Source organism: Portunus trituberculatus, chromosome 39 (genome assembly GCF_017591435.1).
Source record: "Portunus trituberculatus isolate SZX2019 chromosome 39, ASM1759143v1, whole genome shotgun sequence".
NCBI classification, from domain to species: Eukaryota; Metazoa; Arthropoda; class Malacostraca; order Decapoda; family Portunidae; genus Portunus; species Portunus trituberculatus.
The window spans coordinates 13,903,795-13,922,812 of NC_059293.1; the positions used below are offsets into that span (position 1 = coordinate 13,903,795).

At 38.6% G+C, this 19,018-nt stretch overlaps 1 protein-coding gene across 7 annotated transcripts in view; it reads right to left on the bottom strand.

Annotated features, from left to right (window-relative positions):
• LOC123515704 overlaps positions 1–19,018 on the bottom strand; it is a 223,978-nt gene that overhangs the window by 42,488 nt on the left and 162,472 nt on the right. For all 7 annotated transcript variants that reach the window (XR_006677974.1, XR_006677977.1, XR_006677973.1 and 4 more), the window contains one exon: positions 3,252–3,329. The gene's annotated coding sequence lies outside the window, so the exon portion shown is untranslated. The remainder of the gene's footprint in view (positions 1–3,251; positions 3,330–19,018) is intronic.

Sequence of the window (19,018 nt, forward strand, 5' to 3'; positions counted from 1 at the left end):
GTTATAAGTCAGAGAATAACGTTTTGCTGGCAGACTGAGGCAGCGGTGGGGTAAAGGGAGGGGAAGAGGGATGACGACAGGGGGAGAGTGGGGAGGAGAGGAGCAGGAAGGGTGAAAAAAGGCCTCACTAAAGTCTGGGCGAAAATTCATCTAAATTTTTTTTCTGCTCACGAGCACATCCGGTGTTCATCCGTTACTATGCGATATTTCACGGTTTTTGTGTTAGAATACAGAGTACCTTCCTTGAGCCTTGTTGGCGTGATGCATTTACTACTCTCTACCATGGAATCAGATCACACATACTCTATTAAAAGGTAACTATCTATCTTGAAATATATGCAGCTTTCTTGAATCTCGCTGGAGTATAACATTCATTATTTTGTATTTTGTAGTCAAATCATACCCACTTATAGAAATGTCGCTATCAACATTAAAATACAGACAAAATTCTTGGATCTTCCTAAAATTTTACACATATCATAATGTAAACTGAAATCGTAATATACCAGTCTGTAGAAATGCTGGAGCGCGTGATGCTAAAATTCCTGCATAGAAAATTTCTTACATCCATCAAGATGCACAGGGAAAATTCAACGCGGGAAATGGAGGAGGCAAGTTATATCATTAGAATATCTAAAACCATGAGATATCTTCCGACGGGCTATTTGGAGACGAGCACCTCCGACAACAAAATAGGTAGATACCTTACTAAATAGGACACTTTAGTGATTCCCTACACATGCATATAAAGCGCGATGTACACCTAGTAAATGATACATCTATATATATATGTATATATATATATATATAATATATATATATATATATATATATATATATATATATATATATATATATATATATATATATATATATATATATATATATATATATATATATATATATATATATATATATATATATATATATATAAGAAGATATGGAGCTTTGAGGACATATATTCTTTTTGATAACAAGACTAGCAATTTTCTTGCCAAGTACATTATTTGATACACACAGATTTACACCTTCTATGTAAGAAGTCCTCGAGCAGGGAGGCTGGCAAATGGTATACAAGAAACAATTAAGTTAGGTCAATGAAATATGCAAATGAAAAAATAAATCAAGAATCTAATCGGTAACAAGAGGACATTAATGGATATGGTCTGAACAAATATCAGTAAAGGTAAATGTAATGGTCTTCTCAAAAGTTGTTAGACGAAAAATTCATATTAGTTACAAAACAAAATCTAACGTTCTCTAGGGCTGAAATTATGAAAATATTTAAATTTTACTAGACGAAAAAAAGAGCAAAATATATAATGAAGAAAGTTTTCTCTTAGTGTTGAATCAATAGGGAGCTCTAAAAGAATATTAAACAAATCTATGGATAAAGATGATAGATGGAGTTAAGTAGCTTTGCTCATACAGGTACGGCCACGTGTAGGCCACGCAGCCTCTTGCAGCTTCCCTTCTCTTTTATGTTCTTATGTATGTTCTTCTCTAAGTAATTTTGATGACAATCACATGTGTTATTATTGCTACTATAATATTTACAAGTTATTTCATATAATTTGTCCAAATTCGTAAGAGAAGATCAAACATTATTATTTCAGAAAAATGAACAACCAGTAATGAAAAAAAAAATCGTCTCTCTCTCTCTCTCTCTCTCTCTCTCTCTCTCTCTCTCTCTCTCTCTCTCTCTCTCTCTCTCTCTCCAAGATGGCTATGATACCAAACTCACAATTCTAAACTCTTCACACGCCCAGGCAATCCATCCACCTCCACCAGCCCAGCATTTCATCACTTCTCTCTCCACTGTAATCCACCACCACCACAACCCTGTCAGTGGCCCGTCAGTCACCATCTTCACCTGGCAGCCTCCACCTCCACGAACGTCGCCTTCCCTCTGCCAGCACCACTTATCACCATCAGCACGGGCGGAGGGAGTGGTGACCCTGCCGCCCACACACACCGCCCCAAGCCAAACTGGGAAACATTCATTCAGTCGGGTTACTATAAACAACAGTTAGGTGGGAAGAGGGGAAGGCAGGCGAGGGAAAGATAGTGAGAGAGAGAGAGAGAGAGAGAGAGAGAGAGAGAGAGAGAGAGAGAGAGAGAGAGAGAGAGAGAGAGAGAGAGAGAGAGAGAGAGAGAGAGAGAGAGAGAGAGAGAGAGAGAGAGAGAGAGAGGAAATGGAAATGAAAAAGAGGTGTGGGAGAGTGGATAAGTGAAGAGTGAGAAAAGTAAAACGAATAAAAAATGACAAAGAGGGATGAGGAGAGGGAAGGTCAGGAATACTCATATATATATATATATATATATATATATATATATATATATATATATATATATATATATATATATATATATATATATATATATATATATATATATTTTTTTTTTTTTTTTTTTTTTCCCAAGAACCACGCGTCAGGAAGAAAACTGATTTGTATAGAATTCGGGACTGTTACCTTATCATAATTTTCATTTTCATTTAAAACAGAGAGAGAGAGAGAGAGAGAGAGAGAGAGAGAGAGAGAGAGAGAGAGAGAGAGAAACTATATATATATACTACTCTGATACACCTAAAAACTCCTACACTAGAGAAAACATTCTTGGGCCGAGGTGAGGCGGACAAGGGTCAGCACACACAAGTCAAGTCGGTGTGGCAGTACAGGGAACAAAAGGTCCTGCTGGGCATTGGAGATCTTTGAACACCACTCTCACTCTCTAACATTGATATATTGTAGGTCTGACTGGATTACTTTGAGATTCTTAGTTTTCTTACATTGCATTTCGTAGTGAAAGTACATGAAATTATTAAATTAAACATAAAAATCATTCCATAAAGCGAATGATGAGTAAAATTGAGCGATTTTTGTGTTGCATTTTGTAGTCTGGATGCAAGGAAATATTCGATGGAGAAAATGAAAAAAAAAGAAAAATAAAATAATATTGAAATTAAATGCAAGTAATGAAATGTAAATCTCACAATTATGAAAATTAAATTTATGAAAAAGGAAATAAACCATGAAATAATAATAACAAAAGAATGAGGCACAACAATAATGAAAATAATGGTGAAGATACATTCATTTTATGCACATGGGTTAAAAATAGAGGATCACATAATCAGGAAAATGGGACTCACTAAGACAGAACCAGGAAAGGAAGGCATTCTAATTGTTTCTACCATAAAAGAAACAAAATACTGAAATAAAAGAAAACTATATATAATTTCTACTTACATGAGAGGCTGCCAAGAAGAGAAACACTGAGGAACCTTCTTCCTCCTTACTGGAAGCTACACAGTTCGTGGTGACGTCCTAAAAATAAGAAACCACGTTGTATTTTACTTGGGAAGAAAGAAGAACGTCATATTTTTATCAAACCTAAATGTATCAGCTTATTTTGGTCAAGAAAATGTACTATCCAATGTGTGTGTGTGTGTGTGTGTGTGTGTGTGTGTGTGTGTTGAAAAATTACTTCGCCTTAAGGTATTTGCGTGCATACCACTGCAAGAGAAATTAGAGAGAGAGAGAGAGAGAGAGAGAGAGAGAGAGAGAGAGAGAGAGAGAGAGAGAGAGAGAGAGAGAGAGAGAGAGAGAGAGAGAGAGAGAGAGAGAGAGAGAGAGAGAGAGAGAGAGAGAGAGAGAGAGAGAGAGAGAGATACCTTTTATTTTAATTTCTAAGAATCGTATTACTGTCCTGAGTATTCTTTATTTTTTGTTCAGAATGCAGTCTGTATTTCCTTGAGGATGTATTTACACTGTCACATATTCGCAGTGTCACATGTTCACACTATAGCATGCCTACCCGTTACATTCACTCCATATAGCGTGTAGTAGTCGCATCTCAATCAGCAGCAGTCATCTTTCCTTCTAGCTGTGTCACCTTCCTTGCTCCTCCCTTCACTACTCTCTTAGCTTAAAACAAACAACGTGCGTCTAGGAAATCCACTCATGCCTTCGATTTTACGTTGCGCTTTCTCTTAGAACTCCAACTTTTAATGTGCATCTCTCATCTCACACTCTTCACGCTCTTCCCTTTCAGTGCGGCTCACTCATTTTCCGCAGTCAAAATTATCTTTGCCCCCAAGAAAAGACGGAGGTGTAGTACAAAGCCGTTGCCTCGTCCCTGCTCTCTCTTCCTCCCTCCCTTTAAGTCCATCGTCCCTTTAAGAGCCTCGTCGCCAGCACAATGCTTCATCCTTTGTCAGGCGTGAGGACGTCAATTCAGAAAAGTGAGGGAGGTGGCGGCGCGTGGCTCCCTCCCTCGCCTCGCACTCGGCAAGTTCAAAGAAAAAAATCGCTTTAGACCTACTTCGCCGCGTGCATTGAAGCGGGGAGGCGCTCCTTCTGTTTTTGTGTGTTTGTGTGGAGAGGAGCTGAGGGGGAGAGGTTAACAGAATGCGAGGGAGAGTGTAAAGTGAGAGGGGCCCACAACGGAGGGGTGTATAGGGGAAAAAAGAAGAGAGAGAGAGAGAAAGAGAGAAAGGAAGGTAAAAAGAAAAAAAGTCCAGTGCATACATTTTTTTTATTCATTTTAAGGTTAAGACTTCCTGGTGTGTGTGTGTGTGTGTGTGTGTGTGTGTGTGTGTGTGTGTGTGTGTGTGTGTGTGTGTGTGTGTGTGTGTGTGTGTGTGTGTGTGTGTGTGTGTGTGTGTGTGTGTAAAGGAAATAAGAATGGAAAAGAAAACACATTCTTGGGAACCACGTGCACCAGGGTTTTCTGAATATTTATACCAGAGTTTCCTGCCATTGTGTTTCATATTCTTGGTTCTTTATCTGTCTTTTCTTTTCCTTCATTTATTTTGTTCTTTTCTCTCTTTCTTTTTTTTTCTTTGCAACTCCTTTCAACCTTCACTGTTTTTAGTTTTGTGCTTGAATGTATATATGCATGAGAGAGAGAGAGAGAGAGAGAGAGAGAGAGAGAGAGAGAGAGAGAGAGAGAGAGAGAGAGAGAGAGAGAGAGAGAGAGAGAGAGAGAGAGAGAGAGAGAGAGAGAGAGAGAGAGAGAGAGAGTAAAAGGCAGACTATAGACAGAGAGAGAGAGAGAGAGAGAGAGAGAGAGAGAGAGAGAGAGAGAGAGAGAGAGAGAGAGAGAGAGAGAGAGAGAGAGAGAGAGAGAGAGAGAGAGAGAGAGAGAGAGAGAGAGAGTTGATCCTTGCGTTTTATTTATTCATTCATTTGCTTTTTCGAAAGGATATTTTTTGGGTTGTGTCTTCCTGCAAAAATACAAAAAAAGATACACCAACAAGAGTAAAAGTACATGGTTAAAAAAAACAAAAACATATATATATATACACTCTCAATATAGCATTTACTTTATACCTATTGTTACCCTTTCTATAATCATGATCTTACTCAAACATTTTCTGCAGAGAAGCGCGACAAGAAGAACATATTTTATCTATTTATTTTTCTGTATTCCTTATGTCATGTATATACAACACAAGGTAGCTGAGTAGCACTATTTGGTCTTACTGAACAAGAACAAATTTATAAGCGCTAAAAGATTTCCTCACGTCCACCAGTCAGAAGTGTCTTCAAATTATGCTCTAAGCTTCCACTTTAATATTAAATAAAACTTAAGGATTCACAATAGTCAAAGTTAATTAAATGTGCATGTGTAAGTTATGTAGCAGAAATAAAGTTTTCATCCTATTCTACAAGATGATAATTTCATATAGTTTGAGAAGATATGAAAATGAAGAAGTTAGGAAAAATACAAGTTTGTGTTTTATTGATATTCCATTAATTTATCGCTTTATGATTTAAGTTTATTTCTACTTTCTACTTGAAATATTCTTCGTAAAGTTACCATTCTCACCTATCAAGGTACTACCTCGCAATTTTATTTTGTAGTCAGAGAAAGTTTACAATAAGATTTCGAGGATATAAATACTTCTCTTATGACTCCAATCCCAGAAATAAAGTTATTCAACAAAAACAATACCAAAAGACAAGAACATTTACTTACAACTTTCATTCATTCTATACACTCACTCCCTACCGTCCCTCATCATTCCTAGACAAAAATCACTCCTCTAGTACCCCCACTTTTAAGACACCAGGCACAACACTACATAACCCCACGTCTCCATCTGAGTCTCGTTTCCTCTTCAGTCACCCTCCCTGCCACAGAAACGCCTCTCCGTGCAGTTTCCTCCACTAGAACACCCTCCATGACTTTTACATGTAAGCCATTTTTTTCTCCGTTACACATATCGAACTGCCCTGGAATCCCTAACCCCCCCTAGACCCCTGGAGGCTTCACATAAGGTCTTCGCTTTGTCGTTTAGCCGCGTGAAGGTAAGGTAGTGTACTGGCGAGAGTGTATCCCTTCGGCAGGAGACTCGTTATGGTGACGCCGTCTGTCGTCCGTGATCCAGGTTTTAACTTTCCCATTTCCCCATCACTGTAGTTTTGTTTGTCCTGCAGACTGCCCTGTTCCTCCCCTTGACTGTCACCAACCAGATTTACCGGCTTAACTTCAGCAAAATCTGGCGAACAGCCTTAACTTTTCAATATCCTATTTTGATACTGTTTTTTATTATATGGTCTATTTTGTTTTTACGCCTGTCCCTATCTATGCTACAGCTTCCTTTCTTTATACACGTTTAACATCCTTTTTTGCTTCCTGTTTTCCTATAAACAGATTCGTGTTTAACAAGAAATACACAATCTTAGGTCCTGTTATGTGGGTATTTTCTACTTTGTCTCCAAGTTGTTGCCCCCGTCATCGACTATTTCATCTAGGGATAAGGCATGGCTGCGTCAACACCACTGTTAGGCCGTCGAGTACCTACAAGTCTGGGCAGATACATAAAAAAATCAAGGTAAAGCGCGAGCGCGTACGCACACGCACGCGCGCGCGCACGCACACACACACACACACACACACACACACACACACACACACACACACACACACACACACACACACACACACAAAAAAAAAAAGATAAATAAAAAAAAAAAAAGGTATCCTAACAATTGAAAAAGGAACACAATTGAATTCATAAGAAACCAATATCTAAGATAAACAAGGATGCAACCTCAATATTTGTTAAGATATTATATATGAACAACAACACCCCTAAAAAAAAAAGAGCTTGAAGTTTGACACGTTCTGTTTCTTAAACAGGAAGATAATTGAATTCCATGGAAACCCATGACTAAGGTATCCGGCATAATAGCACAACTTCACATATCAAAAGAGCAATAATGCTTCCACAAAACTCAATATAAAGAAAGAGATTGATTGGCTATGTCAAGGAATATACAATTTACAGAAAGATACATCCTTATACTACACTATATAAGCGTTCCACCCCGTTTTGATACAACCAGACCCACACATCCACATACCCAAAGGCACTTGATTTCACCTGCACTCCTCCAGCCCCCTGTGGCCACGAGCTGCCTTCCTCCCCTTTCTTCCTGATGGACAATCGGCTTCCCATTCCCCAATTTTTCCCCGATTCCTTCCTCGTTCCTCCACCGAATCCTCGTTCTTCGCTCTACAGACCATATTCTGAAATACTTCTATGTTGCACCTCCATTACTTTCAAAAGGCTCTAGTCAAAGTTGCACGGGTTTTCATGGGATGTTTTGTTTTAAGGTTCTAGTGACATATTAATAAGATTTCTATATTGTCAATAGAAAGACTCTTAGAAACCTTGCTGATCATCTGAGTGGCCTCTGGAAAAACTAGTGGTGAGAGAACTAAACATTTATGAATACGGGTCTATCTTGTATTGCATAGGGTATTTTCAACGTGTATAGTCCATTGATCTCACCAGTTACTGTGTTCTAGGATATGCTCAGTTCCTCACGTTGGAAAAAAAAAAAAAACACACACACACACAAAAGAGACGGGAATTATCAGATGGCAGGATGGTAATATTTGCGTCGGCCATTTTAGTTGAGCCAGCAGGCAGCATCACTGTATTATTCTCGTGCTAATAAGGCTGATTTCCGGAGGCGCTTGTTATTGATTCCGGCAGTGTTTTGCGCTAAGTGCTTCTCTCCCTAATGTTGTGTCTATGGATAAACCTCTGCCATTTGTATAAGATCGATATTTATATGTATCCATTGGTTTATTATTGGTTATTGTCAGTTTTCGAAAATTGTAATCATGCGAGAGTATTTTCTAAGGATTCTCTCGTTCTTGTTTTTTTCTTTTTTTATTTTGTTGTTGTCTATATACACTGCGATAGTGTGTGTGTGTGTGTGTGTGTGTGTGTGTGTGTGTTGTTTAGTGCAGAGAGTCCTGTATATATTTTCCAAACTTATTGAAGGACTCTTACGGAAGGACTCTCTCTCTCTCTCTCTCTCTCTCTCTCTCTCTCTCTCTCTCTCTCTCTCTCTCTCTCTCTCATCTTGTTCTTTTACTCTAAATTTTATTCATATGAAAGTATTAACACTACACAGATTGTCTTGGTTATATGCATAAAATCTAATCATCCAAGCTGCCATCAACATTATTGTACTATCTTTGCTTTACCTAAATCTAAACCATACCATCTACGCTGCCAGTAACTCCACACTGACTAAAAGTTTGATAAATAATCGTTTTTATTGTAGTATAATTCTCGTGATATTTCTTGACATTTAATCTACACAGACAGTGTATATTCTGCAGTATTCAGAATATCACAATCAAGGCTGTCATGAATTTTATTACATGGCCTTTGTTTCATGTCTCACGTTCTTATAATCTAGAACACCAACACTTTCATGGTTATCACTCAAATCCTATTGTTTTTCTCTATCGTGTCACACAGGTGGTCATCTTCCTATACTAACCAAGATTTGATTTAATGATTGAGACTGTCATCCATTTCATTCAAACTCGTTAAATGATACTTAAAATCTTCTCATCTGGTCTGTCATAAATTCTGCACAAGTTGTTTTTACTATGTAGTATTTAGTATAATCAAGGTTTTTATTTCTATTCTATTTGGTGTTCTTAGTTTCATACTTCTCACAATCTCATCATATACAACGGCGATACTTCATGGCTATCAGTCAAACTTTATTTCTTTACTTTCGTTTGTCATGTCGCAAACTTTCACTGCATCTCTCACGTGTACTTTTCCTCATACCTGCATGTCATATATTTATTGGAGAATCACAACCACTACTCTTGTTCTTCTTGTTCAAAAGCAATCATTCGTTTCATTCTACGCGGGGGGTGAGTGGGAGGATTGGTGTTCAGTTCTCCTATCCGAGTCCAGACTGTCAATTTTTCTGTATTCGTTAATTAAGCTTTTATTTCCCCTTGCCAGCGGTGCACTTCTATTACAATTTCACTCTCTTTTACTTATGCTTTCACCTCTCTTCTTCTATTTCTATTTCCTATCCCTTCCTGAGAGTCACAGAGCTCCAGAGCCACCTACGAGCTGCGAGAAACTGTGTAGTGTCTATTTTCCCAACAGGGTTTCGCGTCGGTGACTTTCAACCTCTCCTTCAGTTAACCTTTGCATTATTCTCCTCTTATTTTATGGAAGTAATTGCTTGACAAATTAATCTCATTTTCACGTACACACAAACAGAAAGTGAGGGAAGTTGCAAGAAAACATCAGGTTTGGCAGTCTGTATGAAATACTTTTACTTATTTCCACCATATATGACTTAAACTTCTGTCTTTCTTTATCCATCACCATCTTTTCTTCATCTTACTATATTTGTCTGTTCATTTTTTGCAAGCTGCTGAATGATGCGAGGACAGTCTCTGAAACTATGTAACTCGAACTCCTTGCTTGCCTCTGTATTTTCATCTCTCTAAGACTTGACTTCATTTAAGAGGGAGGTTTCAGGACAATTGTTCCTTTCTTTCGGCTGACTCTTTGATCTGGTAATTACGTAAGCCTTTTTTTTATTTTGTTTCTCCTGGCCAGTTTCCCTTCTTACATAAAAAAAGTCTTAAAAAGCTAACTTTATGAGATATTATAAAAATCTATAATGTTATTCTAATAAACAAAAAATCTAAGTAACTTAATTTTTTTTCTTTAAGTCTCAAATTTTCGCAGTTTTCTTTTTTTTTTTTTATAGAATAGAGGTAAGGTTGCAGTTTCTCACCTCCATTTCTTGAAAAGATAATATATTGACATTCGCAGGTCCCTTACAAAGATGATAATATATGTCTAAGAAAGATAAAGGAAGAGTCTCACCACGAGTTCCACTTTTCTAAGTAATAAAAGAACCGACCCTTGGATGTATTTGTATAACGTTCAAGGAAATTTCTAGACTGTTCTCGAATTAAAAGTCACTGAGATTTACTACTTAAGAGGAGATGTATTTCCTTATTAAGAGTTGAGTCAAAGGTAAGCATCAGCATTCTATTCTTTTGTCTCCTTATTCTTTTATATCCTGATGATAATCCAAACTCAGTGAGAAAATGGCAAGTAAATAGGCAATATATAATTAGAAGGAGGTATTTGGTATGTGTAAGGATGACAAGAAAAAAAATAGTAATGGAAGGTGTAGAAAGATGTCAAGTCCACATCTGGCAATCCTCCAATCAAGCATATTCGCAGCTTTCATCCCTACCTATAAATGTGTCTAATCATTAAAAGTTCCATTGATGGTTGCGGATGGTATGATTCAAGTGCTTAAGATTTCCCTTGAGCAGAGTAACTTTGTCTTTCGCTGTCTCTTTATTCAGCAGTGTTCTTATTCTATTCACCTCATGAGAAAAGAAAATCTTATACCTCACTCATCTCACTTGCCTGTCCATCTCTTCCAGGACATCCAACCAAAACATTTTTATTTCACACGTCTAAGGATATACAAGTGCTTGAGATGGAAGGATGCAAAGTCTTATGTTGATATCAATAAACTTCAAATATGCATGGATTCTGATGCTAGTGAAATTGAGATAAAAAAAATACCTTACTAGTTTCACTCAAACTAAAACTTTCTTACTTTTCTTTATCAAACAATGCACTGTCTTCCATAATGCTTTGTCTGGCAAATGAAAGGCTCATTCATACATCAAATCTAAGAAAAACCTATAAAATCAATACAGGAAGAAGACAAAGGACAAGCGAGACTTTACATTTCATTAATAAATCAAGCATCATAAGAAAAGAAAACGATATATTACAAGAAACACGTGCATGCCATTCATCGTCAAGGTCCCCACCAAATTAGTACACGTGTAGCTTAAAAAAACGCAAAAAGAAGCACCGATCTAAGGCTACGTGACTAAAGAGGGGAAGGGAGGCGAGGTTGACTGGCTGGCGGGTGGCGAGACACGGTCCTCCCTCCCTCCCTCTCTCCGTACCCCCCATGCCACTGCCCGCCAGCACCCAGCCAGCAGCCCACCACGACCCTCTCCTCTCCGTCTCCTACACCACATTTCCTCGTATTTATTCATTCCTAACATTCTCCTGAACTCCTCACGTCTCCCTGCACGCTCTTGGATGGCGGGTGGCGCGAAAAAGCAGGGAAAGTAGCTGGAAGGGAGGCGGAAAAAAGGCGACATTATTACGGCTCATAATAACATGCTAAGCAGGGGGACGGCGGCCATTTTGTTGGCGTGACGCTCGGCCAGCCACCGTAGGCCTGACTCTACCTCGTCCCCGCCACTTTCTGCTGCTATTACCTCGGTTTTTTCACGTCACTTTCTCCGTCACGTGGTTCTCTCAGGGTACTTTCGGGCACGTGAGAGGCTCCTCAGGGTACGGATGAGCCAGGGTGATGACCAGATTGATGGCAGGGGTTACTGTAATGTGGTGGGCAGGTGGTGGTAGTGTTCCTGGTGAAGGTTTGATTATAGGTATCTCTGAGCTATCACAAGGAGTATTTAAGTGTCTTCTTGTAATGTACTGATTGGGAGGGTACGTTTTTGAAGTCTCTCTCTCTCTCTCTCTCTCTCTCTCTCTCTCTCTCTCTCTCTCTCTCTCTCTCTCTCATCTTCAGTCACAAATCATATCAATTACACGAAGAAATACATCTCAATCTATGATGTCTTAATGCTGAAACTGTGAGTAGCAATTATTTATTTTTTGATAGGCGTCTCTCTCTCTCTCTCTCTCTCTCTCTCTCTCTCTCTCTCTCTCTCTCTCTCTCTCATTCCTATCAGCGAGGCCAGACCAACCAACGACTGAAAAATGAACATCACCATAATAAAAAGCGATTGGTGAAGGGTTTGAGTTATATCCAAGGAAATTCTAGCCGATATTGCTTTTGAATCAACAAATATTCAGATTTCTTTCATGACACAGCATTAAAAAGAAATATATATAACGCGCGATCTTTCACCGTTACTTGTCCTTCGTGTGCAATTCACCTCGGTCGTCTGCTGGTCACCCAGCCCGTCTTCCCCATTACGGAGCGAGCTCAGAGCTCATAGACCGATCGTCGGGTAGGACTGAGACCACAACACACTCCACACACCGGGAAAGCGAGGCCACAACCCCTCGAGTTACATCCCGTACCTATTTACTGCTAGGTGAAAAGGGGCCACACATTAAGAGGCTTGCCCATTTTTCTCGCCGCTTACCGGGACTAGAACCCGGGCCTCTCGATTGTGAGTCGAGCGTGCTAACCACTACACTACGCGGTGTGTGTGTGTGTGTGTGTGTGTGTGTGTGTGTGTGTGTGTGTGTGTGTGTGTGTGTGTGTGTGTGTGTGTGTGTGTGTGTGTGTGTGTGTGTGTGTGTGTGTGTGTGTGTGTGTGTGTGTAGTATACAGTATTTCATCATGCGGTCCTTAATTGTCACCGTTTCTATATTCCATTGCTTCCTACTAAATAAGAATGCCCAGTGTATATCAAAAGCTGCGTGGAGAGAGAGAGAGTGTGTGTGTGTGTGTGTGTGTGTGTGTGTGTGTGTGTGTGTGTGTGTCTGGAGGGGGGAGAAGGTAAGAGTCATTCACGTATTTATTTCACTATCTCGTAATCCAGCAACACTCTTTTCCTTCTCTCGTCTTCGGTTACTTGGTGTGATATTTGTACCCTCCCTCTATATATGTGTGTGTGTGTGTGTGTGTGTGTGTGTGTGTGTGTGTGTGTGTGTGTGTGTGTGTGTGTGTGTGTGTGTGTGTGTGTGTGTGTGTGAAGTGGTAGCAAAATTCTGTTGTTATGTTTCTGTTTCAATTTTGCAATGTATTATATGAGGGAATTGTGTAGATATGGATGTGTTTATGTGATATTCTATGTTTTTTCTTTGCCTTTATGTTTTGTCTTTCATTTATTGTTCGTCTCCTCCCCACTCTCTCTCTCTCTCTCTCTCTCTCTCTCTCTCTCTCTCTCTCTCTCTCTCTCTCTCTCTCTCTCTCAGTCAGTCAGTCAGTCAAGATCCTATTTTTTATATGTCATGTAGTCAGTCAGTCATTCAGTCTTCTCCCTGTCTTTCTATAAATCAATCCGTCAATCTGTCAAGCAGTCAGTATCTCTCTCTCTCTCTCTCTCTCTCTCTCTCTCTCTCTCTCTCTCTCTCTCTCTCTCTCTCTCTCTCTCTCTCTCTCTCTCTCTCTCTCTCTCTCTCTCTCTCTCTCTCTCTCTCTCTCTCTCTCTCTCTCTTGATCCATTTATCTCTTCCTCCCCTGTCTCCTGTCTTTACGTCTCCCCACCCTTCACCCTCTCATTTCCTCTTAAGAGAAGGGTCGTAGGTGCTGTTTCTCTCGCCACCCACTTGAGGGAAACTGAGAAAAAAAAGTGCACAAAAAGAGAGCAAATAAAAAAAGCACGGGAATCGAAGCACGTAGTTTTAATAGGTATGGTTTCCCTGTTTTTTTTTTTTTTTTTATTCTCTCTCTCTCTCTCTCTCTCTTGCTTTTGGAGGTGAGTTTTCCTGGGAATGATTACAGAAGAGTTAAAAGAGGAGGAGGAGGAGGAGTAGGAGGAGGAGGAGAAGAAGGAGAAGGAGAAGGAGGAGGAGGAGAAGGAGAAGGAGGAGGAGGAGGAGGGGGAGAAGGGGGAGTAGGTGGAGGTGGTGGTGGTGGTGGTGGTGGTGGTGGTACCAGTTGTGTAGATGGAGGAGGATGTGGGACTAAAAGAGATAAACAGAAAAATGGAGATTGGGAGAAGGAAAAATAGAAGGAATAAGCGAACCATGAGAAGGAGGAGGAAGTGGAAAAAATGTGGTATGGGAAAGCAAATATAGTAAAATGAAGATGACATATTGAAGACAAATGTGGAAAAGAAAAAAAAAAAGTAAAATAAAATTGAGATGGAAAAGAAGGATGAGGAGGAACAAAAGGAAGCAAGAAAAAAAAATAACAAATATAAGAACAATAAAGAAGGAGAGGGAAAAAAAAAAACCCAGATAAGAAGGAAGAAAAAAAAAACAGGATGCAAGTTGAAAAGAGGGAGAACAACAAGAATCCCAAAAAGAAGGAAGAAAACAAGAAATAACACACACGATGATGTAAAAAGCAAACAGTATCAGTGACAAACAAATAATCTTCAACTAGTTTGCATATTATTCATGAAAAAAAAAAAAAAAAGAAAAATCTGTCAACAACCCGGTCTAACATGACAGAAAATAAAACACAAGCACACACACACACACACACACACACACACACACACACACACACACACACACACACACACACACACACACACCGAACTTCATAACTGACTCACATGCAACTTGAACAGAGCAGGAAAAACACTTTAGGAATTCAAATTTAGGCAGTAGAGGAGGCGAGCAATTACCGTCAGGAGCAAGACAATGCCTCGCCGCCGCCCTGTCGATCTCCCTCGGAAAACTCGAAGGTAATTTGTCAGCAATTTGTAGATACTATCAGAGAGGAACTTTGTGGTAGGGACGACTGAACTTATCACAGGCAGCGTGTCATTCACCTGTCTGTCTTCTGCCTTCTGCCTTCTGCCTTTCTCCTCTCTCTCTCTCTCTCTCTCTCTCTCTCTCTCTCTCTCTCTCTCTCTCTCTCTCTCTCTCTCTCTCTTTCTTGTCTTTCTCTTCATCACTTTATGTTCATTTTTATATTTTTTCGGTATTATTTTTCTTTCCCTCTCCTCCTCTCCGATTTTTTTCTGTTCATTTTCCTAACTTCTTTTCGTTTCCATTCACTATATCTTCTCATATCCATCTTCATACATTTCTTGCTTCTACACTTTCTAATTTCCTTCATATTCCGCCTCACTTTCTCTTATGCTCATTCTTTCACTGCATTTTGTTCTCCTACATATTTCTTCCGTCTCTCTCTCTCTCTCTCTCTCTCTCTCTCTCTCTCTCTCTCTCTCGTTTGCCCTACCCTCTCTTACTCTCTGTTCTTTATCTTCTCACCTTCACTCAACTCTCCTCCTTCAATCTTCAATTTTGTAAGAAAGAATTACGTATTTTTTCCCAGACCTGTTTTTTCCCCTTGGTCTGTCTCCCCTATCAATAAAAATCATCTTTTTTTTTTTTTGTTCTCTCACTCCCTCTTCCTTTACGTTTCCATCCTCCCCTGTCTTTCTACACACACACACACACACACACACACACACACACACACACACACACTCTCTCTCTCTCTCTCTCTCTCTCTCTCTCTCTCTCTCTCTCTCTCTTTTCTGTCTGTATCTTTTCACCTTTCAAATCTTGTGTCACTGTCTTCTGTCGATATTTTTTCAACAGTAGAAAATTTACATTTCCACTGGATTCACATTCTTCTAGTGAGTCATGTGCCATCTATTGGGCCGAAATGCCTCAAAATATATGACAGTGATTTTTTTTTTGCTTTTGTACATAAGAACAGAAAAACTGCAAGTGACAGATTCTTCATAAAATCTATCTGCTTCTACCTGTCATTTCCTCCCATGAAGTTTTTTCCTCGTTTAAAGCATTTTATTTCCTTTTAAAAGCTCCTCTTATTTTTTTTTTTTAAACTCTATATCTTTTAACCTCTTTAGTACTGGGGCATAATTTTACGTTGAGTTTTAGGTATGGTTAGACAATTTTATTTACAGTAGGGACGGTCTATGGAGGTCAGAAGATTGGTGGCCGGAGTCCTCACTATTTTAATTCCCACATGAGTTTCTGAAGCTTTATAAAATCACTATATACTAAGCAGAATTAATATGAAAATACGTTATGGTACTGAAGGGGTTAAAAGTCTCCAACATCTTTCGAAGCTTTGTATCCTCTTTCAAAAACTAAACATTTTCTTTGAAGGATCCGTGTGTATTATTTGGTTGAACTTTTTTTATCATAAGTGTAAAGCAAAAAGGACACCCTGAATATTAAGTACTATATCTTACAGTTTACAAGGATAAGGACGGAGTTATATTAATGTGAAAAAAAAATAACATAACTAAGAAAATGTGTGATACGTATCAGAGAGAGAGAGAGAGAGAGAGAGAGAGAGAGAGAGAGAGAGAGAGAGAGAGAGAGAGAGAGAGAGAGAGAGAGAGAGAGAGAGAGAGAGAGAGAGAGAGAGAGAGAGAGAGAGTAAACGGGATATAATTTGTGAGTTACTCCCTATTCCTGAAAAAAGCAAGGAAGTGCCACCAGACCACCACCTCCCTCCCTACACGCAGCGGGAAGCACAGGAGGAGGGGAGCTGAATTGGATATTTGAAGAAAATCACTGGTTTAATAACTCGAACATAACTCGAAGAGGGGAACGGCTGAAAAAAATGACGTCCATCAAATATTTACACCTGGTCCTGTGCCTCCGCAAGACACGGCAATTATATTAAGTCTAATTTCTAGTGGAGGCGAGGGACTGGGAGAAAGATGAGAAAGGTAGTAGTAAGGTATTCATGGCTTCTTCTCAATAATGCATGCTCTATATTTTTTATTTATTCTCTTATTTTATTCTCGTTGTAGTTTTCTTAATTGTTCGTGCCTAGAACAGAGTTAAGATTCTGTGATGAGATGGAGTGTTCAAATGGTTATTATCTTTAGGAATTACTATTAATGTGTTTTTTTTTTGTAGTTTTCTCTCTCTCTCTCTCTCTCTCTCTCTCTCTCTCTTGTAGTTTTTAGATAAATTAGATTTTTAGTCTTATTCGTGGACATTTACGCGGATGTAGTATATAAAAAAATGAGAGAGAGAGAGAGAGAGAGAGAGAGAGAGAGAGAGAGAGAGAGAGAGAGAGAGAGAGAGAGAGAGAAAGCAAAAGAAAGAGCGAGTGTAAGCCTGGCATCCTCCACTCACGTTACTGTTTTGCATGATGACTGGCCAAGAGCTGCATCATTGAATTTAGGGAGGAAAAAGGCATTAAAACTCCCCTCCATCCTTCCTCCTTGCAGTGCGTGACGAGGGTTGATGTGTGAAGACTAAGACTACTGTGGGAATTTACAGTCACCTAGACTAATTTAAAAGGAAGTTAGAGGCATGGGCTTGTGATTTTTAAGTGTTTTGTTCTCTTATCTATATTTCCAAAGGTCAAATAAATGCTTAGTTAGGTTTATATGAATATGGGTTTTTTTTTCGTAACGTTGATATGGAATTTTTTTGTTAATTTACCTATAGAATTGTTAAAGGAGTCGTGAAAATATCCAACATTTTTTTTACCAGAACTCTATTTAAATTATTCGATATCACAAGGCGAAAAATCTTTTATTCCGAGCCAGAACATAAGGAACGTTTAGGCATCATAGTCTCTTCAATCGTTTTATCCAAAGAAAAAAATCAACACAATTTAGTCTAAAAAAATATATACTAGCAGGATCCAGAACCTTTACAGTAAATTTGCAGAGATACACTTTTAATTCAATCCACTTCTATTATCGAACTTCCAAAGATAGAAGACACAATGACAATAAAGAAAGTAAACAGTGCATGTCGAATAAAGACGGTAGGTAAGAAAGAGAGTCAAAACATCACAAGTCACAGCTATAATCTTTTATATATTAAGAAAATCACTGTATTACTGACAATGCTGAAGTAGACTGACTTTCCGAGACTCAGTTAATAAGTTATGCAGAAGCACAACAAGAGACAACTGATGCAGGGAACTTTGTAATTACTATATGCAGGAAGACAATTCAGTGCCGCTTGCATTGGGAGCTATAGAAGCCTTTGTATTGTGACGCATCAAGGCAGTGCAACGTTGCTAACTACAGTAGAATTAATTACGTAAATTGCTAAAGTATTTTCTTTGTTGTGCGATGTATAATAGTGAATAAGACTCGTTCGTTTTATAATTTATTAGGCAAACTGAGAAAAGAAAGACTGTCTCACCTGCCGATTCCTAAATTATAACAAAGACGTGTGAAATATTATAAGTAACATCCACCCACCGCTGCCGCCTCACGGACACCTTACAGAGACCTTAATACAATTGTCATCATGTCATTGAGCAAAATATCTGATGCAATCTCAAGAGAATAATAATAATCACTTTCTATGCAGAATGGAAGTAAAACAAAAGACACAGATCAATTAAATATAAAGCTAACTAATTATATCTCCCAGAGTAAATGGAAAATAATGATAGTCGTAAGAGAAAAACAAAATATACAGGGTTCTTAATGTTAATTGAAAGATGCGGTTGACTTTCAGATATTTTTTTCTAACCACATTAGTGAGAGAAATACTGTTGAAATCTTTTATTGTATTTTTTTTTTTTTTGCTGAGTTATATATCTAGTGCCATTCAAATTAAGAAACAATTGTCATATTATCATTATTAGTCATGCAGCTAATAAAAGGTTGTATTCATATCCAAACCTTAGTTTTCTTTTACAGGCAAGAAAATCAGTTTTCCATCACTTTTTCAACAGCTTCATCTCAGGCCAATTATACTAGTCATCAAACCTTCATTCGGACATTTCAGTTTATATTTGTTCCATTTTGTATATGTTCCATTCCTATGTGAAGGCGAGCCAGATATACTAGACTAGGGACAGACTATGGCACCTCTGCTTCCTCGTCTCATTTACTGTTAATACTTAAAAAAAAAAAAAAAAAAAAAAGTCGTTCAAACCCTTCACTTCAGATATCGCTACATTCGATGGAGCTTTATTCCTAAGTGAATACAAACTATATGTACTGTTATGTGAAGATAACAATTAAGTGGATTTAAAAAGAAGTTATGCATGGA